This window comes from Balaenoptera borealis (assembly GCF_965194805.1).
Source record: "Balaenoptera borealis genome assembly, chromosome: 17".
Taxonomy (NCBI): Eukaryota; Metazoa; Chordata; class Mammalia; order Artiodactyla; family Balaenopteridae; genus Balaenoptera; species Balaenoptera borealis.
Genome location: NC_138876.1, coordinates 43212033 through 43226545, shown reverse-complemented (window position 1 = coordinate 43226545; position 14513 = coordinate 43212033). Strand labels below are relative to the sequence as shown.

The window sequence follows — 14513 nt, the reverse complement described above, 5'->3', positions numbered from 1 at the left end:
TTTCTATAGGTCTGTGAAATTTCTATAATGCAGCAAAATAAGCCTTGCCTCAGGTTTAATGTCTTCTGTTTATTAGCAGAATACTGTGCACCTGCTCAAGACACCTGCACACTTTAACTTAGCATTTTAAACCAAATTCAATCAAGTATGCATTAGCACACTGACTCACCATCTAGTACATTAAGGATTTAGGGTTCAATTCATAAATTGCTTAGCAAGATGGATGTCCCCTCTCCCCTGCCTCCTTGTTGCTCCCCCAGTCCCACCACCCCATGCAGAGGATTATCTATCACAGTAGAACAGTAGCTTTATCCTTACTGTCAAGTGGAATTAGGAGGTTATTTAACTCTTGGAGGCAAATCCATAAGACTCATAGTCTGTTGTTCATTAGACAACAGGAATTTTATTTGTGATTATAAATAGGCATATTTTCAAAAGGAAATGTCCATCAATCATGAGAACATGAACCCTGTGCATGAAAATTTTTCTTTTCATTTGTAACAGCAGCTGCCAAGTCTGTTTCCTATAGGTAGCAGAAAAAACTGGAAGCCCTTTCTATTTCTTCTGTCTAGGTTTAAGTTTATTGTTGTTGTATGCTTTCTCAAAATATATGTATTTATTTTTCAAATAAAGTATGACACATTAATAAAATATTTTATTTCTTATTTGAATATATTCTCTCACTTCCCTTCCTACATCTGTGACCAGTCATTCTCGGTTTTATTAACTAGCTTCTACTTTTCAGCCCACCTTTTGTATTTATTTATTCAGCAATTTTTTTGAGTTTTTACTATCTTCCCAGCACCACTGTAGGTGCTGATAAACAACATCAACAACATAGAAAATGTTCTTTACTCTCATATAACATATCCTAGTGGTACTGGAGGGTGGAAGTGGACAATAAATGAGTGAATAAACAAAAACAGTTTGTAATTTACCATAATGGTAAGTGATATGAAATAAATGAGGCAATACAATAGGAGGACACTAGTTTTAGTGGATTTCCCAATTGTTCTTTGTAATTGGATTTAATTAAATTTTATTTTATTTACTAACTTTGAACCAGGTTTTGTATGATAATAACAGAACTTACATTCCAGCAGAAAAAGAGAAGTATAAACAATTATAATAGACTGTGACATGTTTTAATATAATATGGTCAGTGGAATGGGGAAATTCTCTGATGCTACCCAGGGAGTGAAGGAGACTTTCCAGAGCAAAGGACGACAGAGTGGACCATTGAAAGAGCAATCAGAATTAATTCAAGTGGTTAAGGTGAAGAGCATTGCTGGTAGACGTGCAAAAGCATGAACGTTTAAAAGATCATGTACATTAATTAGGAGATTGGGATTGACTAATAAGAACCTGCTGTATAAAAAGTAAATAAATAAAATAAAATTCAAAATGTCAAAAAAAAAAAAAAAGATCATGTATATTTGGGAACTTGTGTTCAGTAGAGCATCATGCTGTCAGGTACCAGATCATGAACGTTTGTGTGCTAGGCTTAAATTTTTGGACTTCATCCTGAAGCAGCAGGGATTTTAAGAAGAGTGGCGGTGAGATCAGATTTGAGTTTTAGGAAGTCATTCGATAACTCGGATGGAGACATGGTCCGAGGACTGGATGAGGGCTGTGTAAAGGCAGAGACATCAGTGAGGAAACGATGCAGGAAGTGCAGGCAAGAATTACAGGGCCCAAACTAAGATGGTGGCACAGGGTAGGCTTTCAATAATTTTTTTTAAGTGAAGAATAATGAATGAATGCCTAAATTAAAAAAGGGCAGATAGGCGAGTGATTTGGGAATGAGAATGGCTTATTGATAAGTGAATTCAGTGATGGCTTATTTTTCTAATGAATTCTTAAGCAGAAGAACTGGTGGGTGGAGCCTGCACAAGTCCCACTCCGCGTGTTGCAGAGCAGTGGTTTTCAACTAGGGGTGACTGCGCCCTTCAGGAACATTTGGCAACTTATGGAGACATTTTTGGTTTTCTCAACCTAGAGGCACAGGGAGATGCTACTGGAATCTCATACATAGAGGCCAGGGATGCTGCTGAGTGTGTTACAGTGCAGAGGACAGTCACCTGCAACAAAGAATTCTTCAGACCAAAATGTTAGTAGTGCCAAGGTTGAGAAACCATGGTCCAGGACAATAATCTTGGCAGGTATGGCTAAGCCTACTCAGTACAAAGTCCAAGGAGCAGAACCACTGCACTAAGGTTATTGTCTAGGAGAAGATGCCTTACTCAAGGTTTAAAAGGGCTTTAGCTCTGGTTCCACAAGCTCTGTTTGGGTCAGTCAAGTAACTAGGCTGTTCCTTTATCTCTTCTTTTCCTCTCTCTGCCTTCAGAAAAGACACAGCTAAAGAAGATGTTTGTAGGACACATTTTGTTGACATTTACTTCTTTGTAATATGCACACATATTGCTGTTGGTCATGATACAATGCAGGAGTTTTCTAATCACTTTAAGGGAGAAAAGCAGCAATGTGTTACATACTTGATATACTAACACATCCAGCTTTCCAAACCTGTGTTTAAGAGTATGATGCAATTACCAGAGAGAAGATCAAGAACAGAATTGGAATATCACAGGTTAGTCTCAATTAATGATGATAATAGCTCATATTCATTGAGTGCTTACTAGCCATGCGTCCTTCGATGAGTTTACATGCTTTGTCTCATGTAATCCTTAAACATCCATCCTTATAGAATAATTATCTGTATTTCACAGACAGGGAAACCAAGACACGGTTTGGGGGGGCAGTCGTTGACTTGGCAAAGTCCCATGACTAGTGAGTGTTGGAACCATTGGAACCAGAACTCACATCTGTGAATCTGACTCTAGAGCCACACTTGGACTCACTGTTATGTTGCCTCTCGGATTACTCACTCTAATTATTATAATGTCACCCTATCTTCCACATGGGCAAAAAAAGTCTGATCTTTCCTAGAAATGAAATGCAGACATGCAATGGCGTCACAATGTTTTCTTAGTAGAATCTGTTGAAAATTCATATTTGGCAAGTAGAACTGAGATCGACGGTTTGTCATTCTCCCTCAGATTGCGGACACTGTTCAGGAGTGGGAGGATGATTCCAGCTGGTCTTAAATTGAGGTGACAACTACCCCTTATTTCAACTGAATAGGAAAATACTTAGCTGCAGGTAAACTTGAAATAAAAGAAAAATGGGAGCAGTTTCTTTAAAACTGAAAAAATAGTATCGCCTCATGTAAGTATTGTGTAGCTTCTTTGTTTTGTCGTCGTAAAGCTTTTGAAAATGAGAATATATTTAGTGATGAAGAAAAATCCATATAGGAACTAAGTCTTGTTGGAACCTTACACAGCTTGCAATAAGTGAATTCTGTATTGATTCTATCTGTATAAGTGAGTAGAGAAACAAAGTAAATAAAGCATTTATAAATTAGGTCCCCGACATATAAAACACTTGGCAGCAGTAATCTTGAAAAACATTTTTTTAAAATTTTTGGTCAAAGTAATAAGATTGTAACAGAATTTTGTCTTCTGGTTTTGTTTTCTAAATTATGCTTCAATGGTTTGTTTCCAAAAAAAAAAAGAGAAAAAGAAACTTGTAGCAGCCTTTAAATATGTATTGTTTTCTCCCAGAAATACAAAAAACTAAATATTTTGACAGAATATGGACAATTTTAAAATAATTTAAAAAAATTCCCAGCACCTGGCATAGAGTCTTGCACATAGTAGGAGTTTGTTGAATGTTGAAGTTTTTAGTTTTCCCAAAAGTTTAAAGGAATTAACAGGCAACATCAAATTAAACATAAACAAAATACGCCTGAGAAGGATGAAGAAGAACCCAAGGAATTTATAAGTACTTTGACTAATTTCCCTAAACATTAAATGGCAGAACTGAGAGACCAGTGTCTCCAGAAGTAACTCAAACTCATGTGTTCAGACTTGAGGGGTGCACTTTACAATGCATTTCATATAACTCTTCATAAAGCATATTCACTCACATTATTTCTCATAGACCTCTAATGTTGTTATGAAAACAGTGTTATGTGTCCCCATTTTACAGACTCAGAAAGATTCAATCACCATCTTTATGCCAAAACGGGATCTGAACCTCAGTCCTCACACAGTTAAGCCAGAATGTTTTTCTACCTTACAGTTTTTATGTATTACCTCTGTCTTTTCCCACCCTGGGATCTGTTTCACACTCTTATCTTTCAAGTGAGACAGCAGCCATTTCTACCTTCATTTGAGCATGCTCCCTCTCAAGTGTGGGAAGCAGCCCAGAGCTTCATGAAAGCAAAGTGATTCAAATGACTCTCCATAGTCTCCCCCCAACCCCCCTAAACTATTTTATCAACAGTCCTAGTTTTAATGATCTTGGAAGCCAGACTTACAGATTTATTATAGCATCCATGGGTAGCTACCTTTTCTTTTTTTAAAGATTTATTTTATTATTTATTTATTTTATTTATTTTTGGCTGTGTTGGGTCTTAGTTGAGGCATGCGGTGATCTTTGTTGAGGCATCCAGGATCTTTTCGTTGCGGTGCACGGGCTCTTTGTTGTGGTGTGCGGGCTTCTCTCTTCTTGTTGTGGTGTGTGGATTTTGCTTTTCTTTCTCTTCTTTAGTTGTGGTGCACAGGCTCCAGGGCACATGGGCTCTGTAGTTGTGGTGCACTGGCTTAGCTGCCCTGTGGCATGTGGGATCTTAGTTCCCTGACCAGGGATCAAACCCATATCCCCTGCATTGTAAGGCAGATTCTTTACCACTAGACCACCAGGGAAGTCCCGGTAGCTATCTTTTATCAGTTTCAGAGCTTGTGGGTTTTCTCTAATCCCTTGCACTTGAGTGATAGGTTGAGGTGTCATTTGCTCTGACTCTCTCCCTACAGTGGCTTCCATCTTTGGAGTTGAACCTAGAGAAATGGGCCTGTGTGTGTTCTCAGGCACCCATGCCATGTCCAGTTGCTCACTTCTGGTTTGGTTACCCTCCTCAGCATCTTATTCAAGTAGGCTAGGCCAGTCACTCACACAGTTAACTGGAAAAGCACTTGCTGCTTTGGGGCACTCAGTGGGTGGTGGTATAACATTATGGTGAATGCTTTTCTCCCCTTCCTGCCCAGGAACTCGTCATGTACTCTCCCCATCCCTTGTACTGAAAGAAAGCGAGTCTGCTCCTCCACTGGAGAGGACATCAATCCTTTAATAACTTTACCAGGACCAGCTAGCAGTGCTTTTGTCTTTTTCTCTGTTTTTTGTTTTTTTCCCCCTTGGTTTATTCTACCTGAGAATAGGAAAAACAGACAAAATTGCCAACAAAATATATGTGCACAGTAAAAATTATGACAAGAATGCTCTCCAAGATAAACAAGCCATGGTTCCATTTCTTCTGAGAATCCAGCTCTTGCTGTCATATGCTGGTAACTTGGGCTTACTTTTTTGAATGATTCATGAACCAATGGCTTAAACTGTAACTGATTTAAGAAACCAAATGGCAAATTTCCACTACAGAAATTCAGCATGTTTGTTTAAAATATAAATTAAATTCTGAACCAAAGTGTCCAGAAACCTGTTCCACCTTTTTTTTTTTTTTAACCAAGTAGATATTTAGATATTTTGTCTATTTTAAAGCCTGTCCTTTTAAGAAAAACAAAACAAAACTGAATTTTCCTAGCTAGGGAATCTGCATTATTAACTGCCAACTAAAAATAACACAGAATAAGAACATCACGGGGAACAAGTCAAGACAAGACAGAAACAAAAGATTACAATTCTCTTCAATTTCTCTCTTTGGGGGTAATAGAATTTTGAAGTGAATAGTCACTATAGGTGATGGATACAATATTTTTTCCCCTCTTAAGTCTGATGATTTTATTTTTAGTAAACAAATATTCTTAAGCTTTTTATAGTGCTCCCTTTAAAGAAATGATTGGAATTACTCTCCTTCATCTAACAATGGGAAATGACTTAAGGAGGACCAAACACTCATTTTGCTCAACCTGTGCTCAAACTCCTCCATTGTTAAATCAAGAGGGTGAGTCGCTAGGACCTTATGCTTAATTCCTGCTTCTGCAGCCCACTTTCTGAAATACGGTAGCTGAAATTCACATGCTGGAATTTGTTCACTGTAAAGTTAATTCATAACTAGCCTTGAAGAGGTAGGCAAGGAGTTAGGAAATCCATGATTTGAAGGAATTTGTGATTTTTTGATTTGTGTATTGTGAGCATAGTAGAATTTATTTTTTCTATCTATAGTATTAGAAGGCTCAAATGAACCTTAAAGGCTAATCATATTATGATAGATTTTCATTATGGAATGGTTAAATTTCAAGGAAACAGATTTTAAAAATTCACATGATCCCAAGGTAAGTTCCAAGTTTTAGCTCTCTTCTCTCTGAGCCTGGGCTCTACTTGTGTCTATCTCTAATTTGGTATTGACAAGACAAATCTACAAATACTCCAGGGTCTTTGATTCATAGAAATTAAATATCCAATCATGTTATTTAAAGTCAAATATCAATTTGAACCATAAGAATCAAACGAAGGCTTTTCCAATGGTCTGTCTCTAAATATTTAACACTTTTAAAATATTTAACTTGTGTTAACATTTTGAATTTTCAGAAAAATTTGATTAAAGAGATTCTTAAAGTGATCTATATGTGGGATTAAATAGAGTGTAAACTATTATCTATTTTTTGAAAGTGTTTCAAAGACCTTTAAAGTGTAGCTTAGGAAGACTAAAAAAAAATAGATTTATGCATTCTTTTTTCATCTTTTTTATGTAAAAGGAGTTTCAGAATTTTAAGGGAAAATCCTAGAAAATGGACTGTAAAGGAAAAGTAAGATGTGTTTTCATTAACTTTCGGTAGGTCTATCAGACAATGTGTGGCTTGACGCATTCTTCCCAATTCATTACAAGGACAAGGCAGCCACATACTGAGCCTCATGAGGTTAGCACCTATCTTCAACCATGCTGTGAACTTTTATGACTGCTGAATTTTCCATATATGTTAGTGCCTCTAATGGAATATTGTGCCCACCATACCCAATCCCTCTCTCCAGAATCCATCTGGTTAAATATTAAAACCACAAAGCAATTGTTATTTTCTGTATGAAGGCTACTCCAAACTGCCTTAGGCAGAACTGTTCCCTGGATTCTCGTCTGAGCTACCAAGACACCTTGGTCTTAATAGAATGTACCTTTTTGATCCTACCACTAGACTATGAACTTTTTAATGGCAATGGACCAAGTTGCACCTAAATTTGTATCTCCATAACCTAGTGCAAATGCCTGGCACATAGTTGATTCTCAATAAATGTGTGAATGAATAGGAAAATTTCCAAGGTACTTTGTTTTGATTGAAGGTGTATCCCAAGACCTTTTTTGTCTCTGAAGTATTTGACCTACATGTAGGAAATATGAATCATCTCAAAGGTTTCTAAAGTGAAATCCAAGCTCAAAAAAATAAGATTTAAAGATGATCCAAGGCTAGGCATGACCAAAATATGTAGCATACCTGTTCACCACTTAGTGACCTAAAGAATGTTATCTATTGGTGGTGGGAATGAATGGGTAGAACTTTTTGGAAAGCAACTTGGTAAAATATATTTTATCTATATGATATAGGTACAAAGTTTTATGCATAAAATTTTCAATGTAGTATTACTCTAATGTGCAAAGTTGCAGGGCCCCACTCCCAATTCACCCAGAATAACTCTACTCTTATCTATTTTATTTATTGTGTTTCTGTAAAATATATTGTTTAAAATAAGTTTATTAAAATTAAATTAGCATGAAAACTACAGCTTGGGCACAGCCTTTTTAAGTTACAGACGAAGACATTGAGGCTTTGGAAGGCTAAGTGACCCAGAGTCGAAAACATTAATAGAAGTGGTTTAGGAAGATTTTTAGGCCTCTTAATATTCCCAGCTCAGTATTCTTTCCATTGAATTTAAAGATATGCTTTTCCGTGAACTGCCACACCAGCCTCCTCTATGAACCATACATTACTTTGTGCTGGGGAAAAAAAAAAATCATATCATTTAACCTAGAGTCTTAAGCAGCAAGTCAGGACCTGTTTTCTTGATTAACTCACCTCAACCCATCCCGCATGTGGAAAGTTTCCTTCTGAAAGGCAAATTCACTCTTGAGTAAAAGCCAACAATCTCAACAAATTTGATAACTCCTCTTATACAGGGAAGTGTGAATGTGCAAATATTCAACACATTAAAAGGAGAGGAGAAAATTGAGGTTGCTTATGTGAAATATCACTTCTGTTTTCAGACTGCAACATACTAAAATGATATTTCTGATACCTAGGCTTTTTTTAAAAATCACCTTTATTGATGTATTATTTACATACCATGAAATACATTCATTTTAATTGCACAATCCAGTGAGCTTTGGTAAATATGTACATGTGTGTAACCACTGTCACAACAAAGATAGAGCCCATTTCCATTACCCCAAAAACTTCCCTCATGCCTCTTTCCAGTCAAATTCATCCTCACTCCAGATTTGAAGCAACCACCGATCTCCTTTTTGTTACCAAAGATATTTTTGTTTTTTGTCTTTTTAACACTCGGCTCTTATTGAGGCTGTTTTCATGTTGTTCCAAAGGCATCAGTATAATAGTGTATTATATGGATTGTACCATCATCATGAAAGCCCAATTAGCTGGCATTTGCCATTCAGTTTTGAGCCACATAAAATGCCAGAAATGTCTGAGTATCAGTCCATCAGCCCAGTTACAGAACCCCGCAGGGAATGTGGTCTCTGTCTCTAATATTGGAATGGGTTGGATCTAACCAGTCTCCTAATATTTTCCCTAACCAGCATTTTACATAAGTCTCATATTAGAGAGGACATCATTTCCTCTTTTAGTACAAAATATATTTTAAAATGTGATCCCACTTTGAAAATAATCATAGATTCTGTCCATATCATATCAGGGTAAGGAAATTTGTAATCAGATATGAAATGATTGTGCTTCCCTCCCCACTTCTCATATTAAAATATTGCCCATTGGTTTTCAAGATTTTCTCCTACTGCAGCAACTTAAAAATAATTTGGATATCAATTTTTGCTTACTGTTGTGTTGTGATTCTCTCCTCTGTTGTCACAAGTATGAATATCAGGTAATGGGCACCATTCATTTTTGTGCTTAGTAGTTTTCCTGGGGTGCCAGTGACAGGAGAAATGTATGCATTAAAACAAGCGTGATGAAAAGCAGCTCTCTTTATAATTTCAGCCCAGCTGCTGTATTGATGGATACAATCTCTAGCACATGCTCCAGGTGGCTTCTAATGCCTGACTCCCTGCAGAAGGCTCTATTTGCACATCTTAAACCACTTATTGGATTTGAACAGGATTTTTCAGCCTGAGTGCAGTAACAGTGTTCACTTGTGTAATATTTGTAAATCCTGGCTTTACATTTCACTCACCAAACTATCGTCAAAAGACATTCAACAGTGCCTTTGTGCATACCTGATTCTCTTCTTTGGATTAGATGGTGTCCATTTTGTGTGACTAAAAGGTGTATTGATAAATATATTTCCAACATTGCTGGCACACACAATGAAGAGCGGTTCAATTAATCAGCCTTCTCAAATGTTTTTTTTCCTTCGCTTCTCAAATTCATATAACATTCATTTAAAGGCTTTGTATTCAATGTTCACAAAGTTTAACCTTTTTTATTTCAAAATATGTATCTCAAAAGGCCCTGCTCAACTCATGAGCTGTTGTTTAAAACTCTACTTACTGCTGTATTGGTTGCTCTGATTTATTGTGCTTAAGATTTTTGTTCAATGCTGACAACACTTGAGTATGACACCCTGTAGCCTATACAGTTCAAGGCTTTTATGGACGGGAGCTAGAGATTACTAAAGCAAATGTCTCCTTTTGGTTTGAAATGTAATACAGCACAGCAACCTCCAGGCAGATATTTTGCTCTGTCCTTTTTATGCAAATTTCAGGAGTTCCTAATATAACTGATACCTCTGCTCACATATCTAGATCATGTAACATTTAAGAGACCTGGTAATAGGTTAGTTCACCAATTAGAAAGAACAAGAAATGCCTGTGATTTATAGGCAATGCCCCACATGTGATTATGTTGCTGAACCACAAAGAAACTTATTTCCTAACTGTATGCCACCAGAATTAATTGCATATCAACATATTTGTAGTTCTGAGCCTCTGGTTTTATTGTAAGGATTCTTATATGTGAAAAGTTGGGCTTCCATCTGAAGAAGGTCTTTCACTAGCAAACACCATTGGTATTCAGAAGCACTGTATGCCACATGGGCTGAACCTCGGCATCTCTGTATCCTCTGTGCAGAATACTCTCCTGTAGAGTGATGCTTGTGAGTTAGTATTCCAGAGAAGTTTTTGCTTGAATTGTGACCTGAATTCAATTATGTGTATGTGCAATGTGGATTATTACAACAGGATACTCTGAAGGGCGCTGGGGAGATACAGAAACAAGAATCGTGATGTAATGATTACGTTTAGCTTTGGAGTGGGCTTATATCAGTGTTCTGTATTGAACTCTCCAACACACAAAGCCTAAGCATGCCTGTGTGGCAGTGGTCTGGATATAATAAACTAAGGAAACACTATACATCTTGTGGATTGATAATTCTTGTGCTAAAAGGGATCTGAATTCTGAGATCTGTTCCTCTACCAGTAGTACTGTCTTCCAGATTCAAAATCCACTTTCTGAAAGATATGAAAACATAGTCTATTGTGTTAATTTTATATCTTCACAATTATCAAAGTATTCATTAAGTACATAAAACCCAAGATAATTCCAAGTATGTTTTAGGACCTTAGGGGCTTTTCTGGGGGAACCAACAAATAAGGCATAAGGCAAAACTATCAAATAAAATATGAAAAAGTAAGCATGGCACTTTTTAGTTATACAGAATCCTCACATTTTATATCATGAGCTAAGTGCACATGGATATGCTTACACTATATAACTTACATGATCTTTATAGTAACAGTTTTAATGGATGTGCGGGACTTTAAAAAAATAAAATGAAAAGAAATCTCAGCCTTCAAAGTTATTTGTGTATGACTATAAAGTATGTTAAACTGCACAGCTAGGCATTTATATCTGGCTCTCCACATTCTGAATTGAGTATTTGTGATGGTTTTACTGCCATATCCTGCTTTCTCCTCAGTCACAATTGGCCTGAATTTATCAATTATATTATAATTCCCCAACCACACAATTTGGCAAAATGAAGTCACACATCAAGAGTAAGAATTCATGATGAATAAATTGAGCTATTAAGGACTTCACATTTGTTTCTTCTGAGTCTCATTTGCATCAAAGATAAATTTCAAATAAGAATTCTATTTTCTCAGGCTGATGGATACGAACACACTGAGAGAGACTGGCTTCAAACTAAGCTAATTTCTAGAAAATTCTAGAATATACTGCTCTTTTTAAACCAGAGCCATTAAACAGTGATGTGTTGTCCTTACCTATCAGTTGTGACATACCTCGCTTATGATGAGATGGCAGTTCTGTCACATTCCTTCCTCACATGACAGTCACTTAAGAGAACTCTCCAAATTCCGGTGTACATCCTTGGCATTTGTGTATTTTTAGTCACCCCATAGATACTGTCTTGCCCTACTTTCTCCACAGTCTCATGACAGTGACTGTTAAACACATCGAGCTTCCAGCATGGACAGGTCAGCACATCTTTCCAAGGGGAACACACTCATTGCCTCATTATCATTCAGCAAGAGAGAGGAGAAGACTTGCTTCTCATTCAGAGTAGCCTAGACAAATGACTGTTAAGTTTTCTCACTAAGAGACCAGTGAACAAAAATGGGAGGGTAGAACCCTGTAATTACTCCACTGTCACAAGCCCAGATAACCACAACATTATAGGCAAAATAACACAACGAGAGTCACCGTATGTTGAGATGCGCTTAGGAGGAGGGATTTAACTGCCACTGTGACCATATTTGTTATCTGTGAGGATTCTTATAAAATGCATTTACCACTGTGTGCCACTGTGTCCTCTGCTTTTCCTTTAAACACCATAACATCTAACAATATTTTCAGAAGAAGAGTTTGAGACCTGATTTTAGTCATGGGTTTTTCATAATCAATTCACCCCCAACACACACACACACACACACACAATCATCAAACAAAAACAGTGCAGAAGAAGAACTACATACTTACCAGAACACCAGATTCTATGCATTGATCATGGGATTTCTATTCTACCTGAGGCAGTAGGTTTCTTTACTTTAGCTTTACCTTTGTAAAACAACTACTCAAGCCACAGAAATCTGTCTCCGCTCATTGTGTACAGACAGACCCGTGCTGATGCAAGGTATATTAGAAAGTCAGGATATGGCACCACAAATAGCAATCTGTTAGGAGAATGGCTCCCTAGGTTACCGTCTTAGAAGAAGGCTGTACTTTCCCATGATGTTGCCTGGAATTTCAGTTTTCCTTCATAGTCAGTGTCCATATAATATGAACCCCTCTTAAGTATATTCTAGTCTTCCAAAAAATATTTCTCATTATGGCCACTGAGAAGTTATCTTACACTGAGAAATTGCCCTAAAGTGTGCTTCTTTGAAAGAGAAAATAAATTTTGGAAGAACTGGTGGACATTTCTATATTGAAAGCTGTGGAAACATGGTAGAATATAACAATTATAGCAAGCCACCCAGAAAAGGGCGACAGACACAAATGCAAGTCAATTGAAATAGAATTAATAATTATAAAAAGCCATTGGACATAGGTGTATTTAGAACTTACTGGCCTAGAAGAAGTCATAGTACAAGTGTAATGAATACTAAATTTTTAAATGAAAATAAAGCTTGCAGACATTGCATAGGGGTTCTGAAAATAAGTACATCTACAGAATCATCCAATTACAGATTGACCTCTCATAGTTCAGTCTCCCTTGTAGTACTTCTGCTTAATTCTCTTTACAACATCCTAGTAAGTGGTTGGGTATAGTGGTCATTAATATTGTTATTTTCTGGGTACAGTTTAGGACTGTATCTCCTGATCTCCTCATGTTTGGGTACAAATGTCTAATTTTGGCCAGTGAGTTGTGAGTGGAAAAGCTCAGAGGCTGCAGCATTTAATTATCCACCCAAAAACCTCCGCAGGACATTCATTTTCCTTCAACTCTGATGACTAGCAACATTCAAGATAATGGTTGTTCCATCAGCCTGGGTGATTCAAATGGTCAAAGTATCCATTCCAACCCATGATGGATATAGAGCATGAATGATATTGTTTGGAGCCCTTGAACTTTGGTATTGTTTGTTATTGCAGCATCACCTCGTTTTTCCTGATGAATACAATAACCTCTGCTAAGAAAATTCAAAGGTGGCAAGATATCCTATTGCATTTTTGGATTTAATTTTTACCTTTCTTATATCTGTCTTCCTATAGCATCCCTTCATTAGACTAATTGTACCTCTAGAGATTATAAAATGCAAAATTAACTTGCCTCTCAGATGGTTGCCTACCATATTTGTTTAGCTGTTTATTAAGCAAACATTATTGATCATTTATTAAATGCCTGGTAATAAGCTAGATGAGCAGCACTGAGGATTAGTAAAATACAGTCCCTGCCTTAGACGAGCTGTTATTCTAGCAGGCGTATTCCCAGCCTTATATGTGAAGCCACAGAGACATTGGGCAATGTTGGCTAGAGTAATGCAAAGAACCATGCTTGTGCTGGCTGGTGCTTTAGGACTGATAAATTGCCATGGTAAACAAACTTATTATTATTGTTATTATTTTTATTATTATTATTGATAGCCTTCAAAATCCTGTTGGGAAGTTGGAAAGGTAATTTTATGATTAAAAATGTGAATTACAGATCAAAAACCGTGAATCAGAGTGATTAGTTCATATTCTCACACATAGTAACTTTTGACATCAGGCTTACACCCAAGATTTTTAGCTTCAAAGAATGCACTGTCTCCAGGACCCAATCCTGCTTACTTGTCAAACTCTCAGGGGATCTCACCATGATGGAATGCCAACCAGCAAAGGTGGGACAGACAACACTTCTGGAATAGCATGACCATGGAAAACTGTTGGAAGGGCCAAGGTGAACAGGTTACTTTGTCTCCCAGAAACTGTAAAGAACCATAAAGGTGCTACAGGGTACTCTCGCAATTTTAATTTTGTCTGTTTTCTTACATATTTGTTGTCTATTTATTATTAAATGCTCCTCTATCCCTATCCTGACAGTGGAACTTTTAAACAAGGAACAAGTAGACTGTAGGTTAGGTGAACATTCTAAATGGCCTAGTGGTGAGAAGAAGCTTTCAAGCCAAGAAAAAGGATTTTCATGAAAATCATTACAACCCTTTGTTCACTGGCATCTTTGATAAAAAGCTTATGTTACTTTATGATTGCCAGAGCATTTTCTTGTGACAGCACAGCTTGGTGCAATATACGTGCTCAGTTGTTTTGTTCCACCTGACTCCTTCCTCCTCACCACCCCCTTCCCTCCCGGTGTAG

At 37.0% G+C, this 14513-nt stretch overlaps 1 long non-coding RNA gene across 1 annotated transcript in view; it reads right to left on the bottom strand.

Moving 5' to 3' along the window:
* LOC309614699 overlaps nt 1-14513 on the bottom strand; it is a 189919-nt gene that overhangs the window by 106838 nt on the left and 68568 nt on the right. The window lies entirely within an intron of this gene.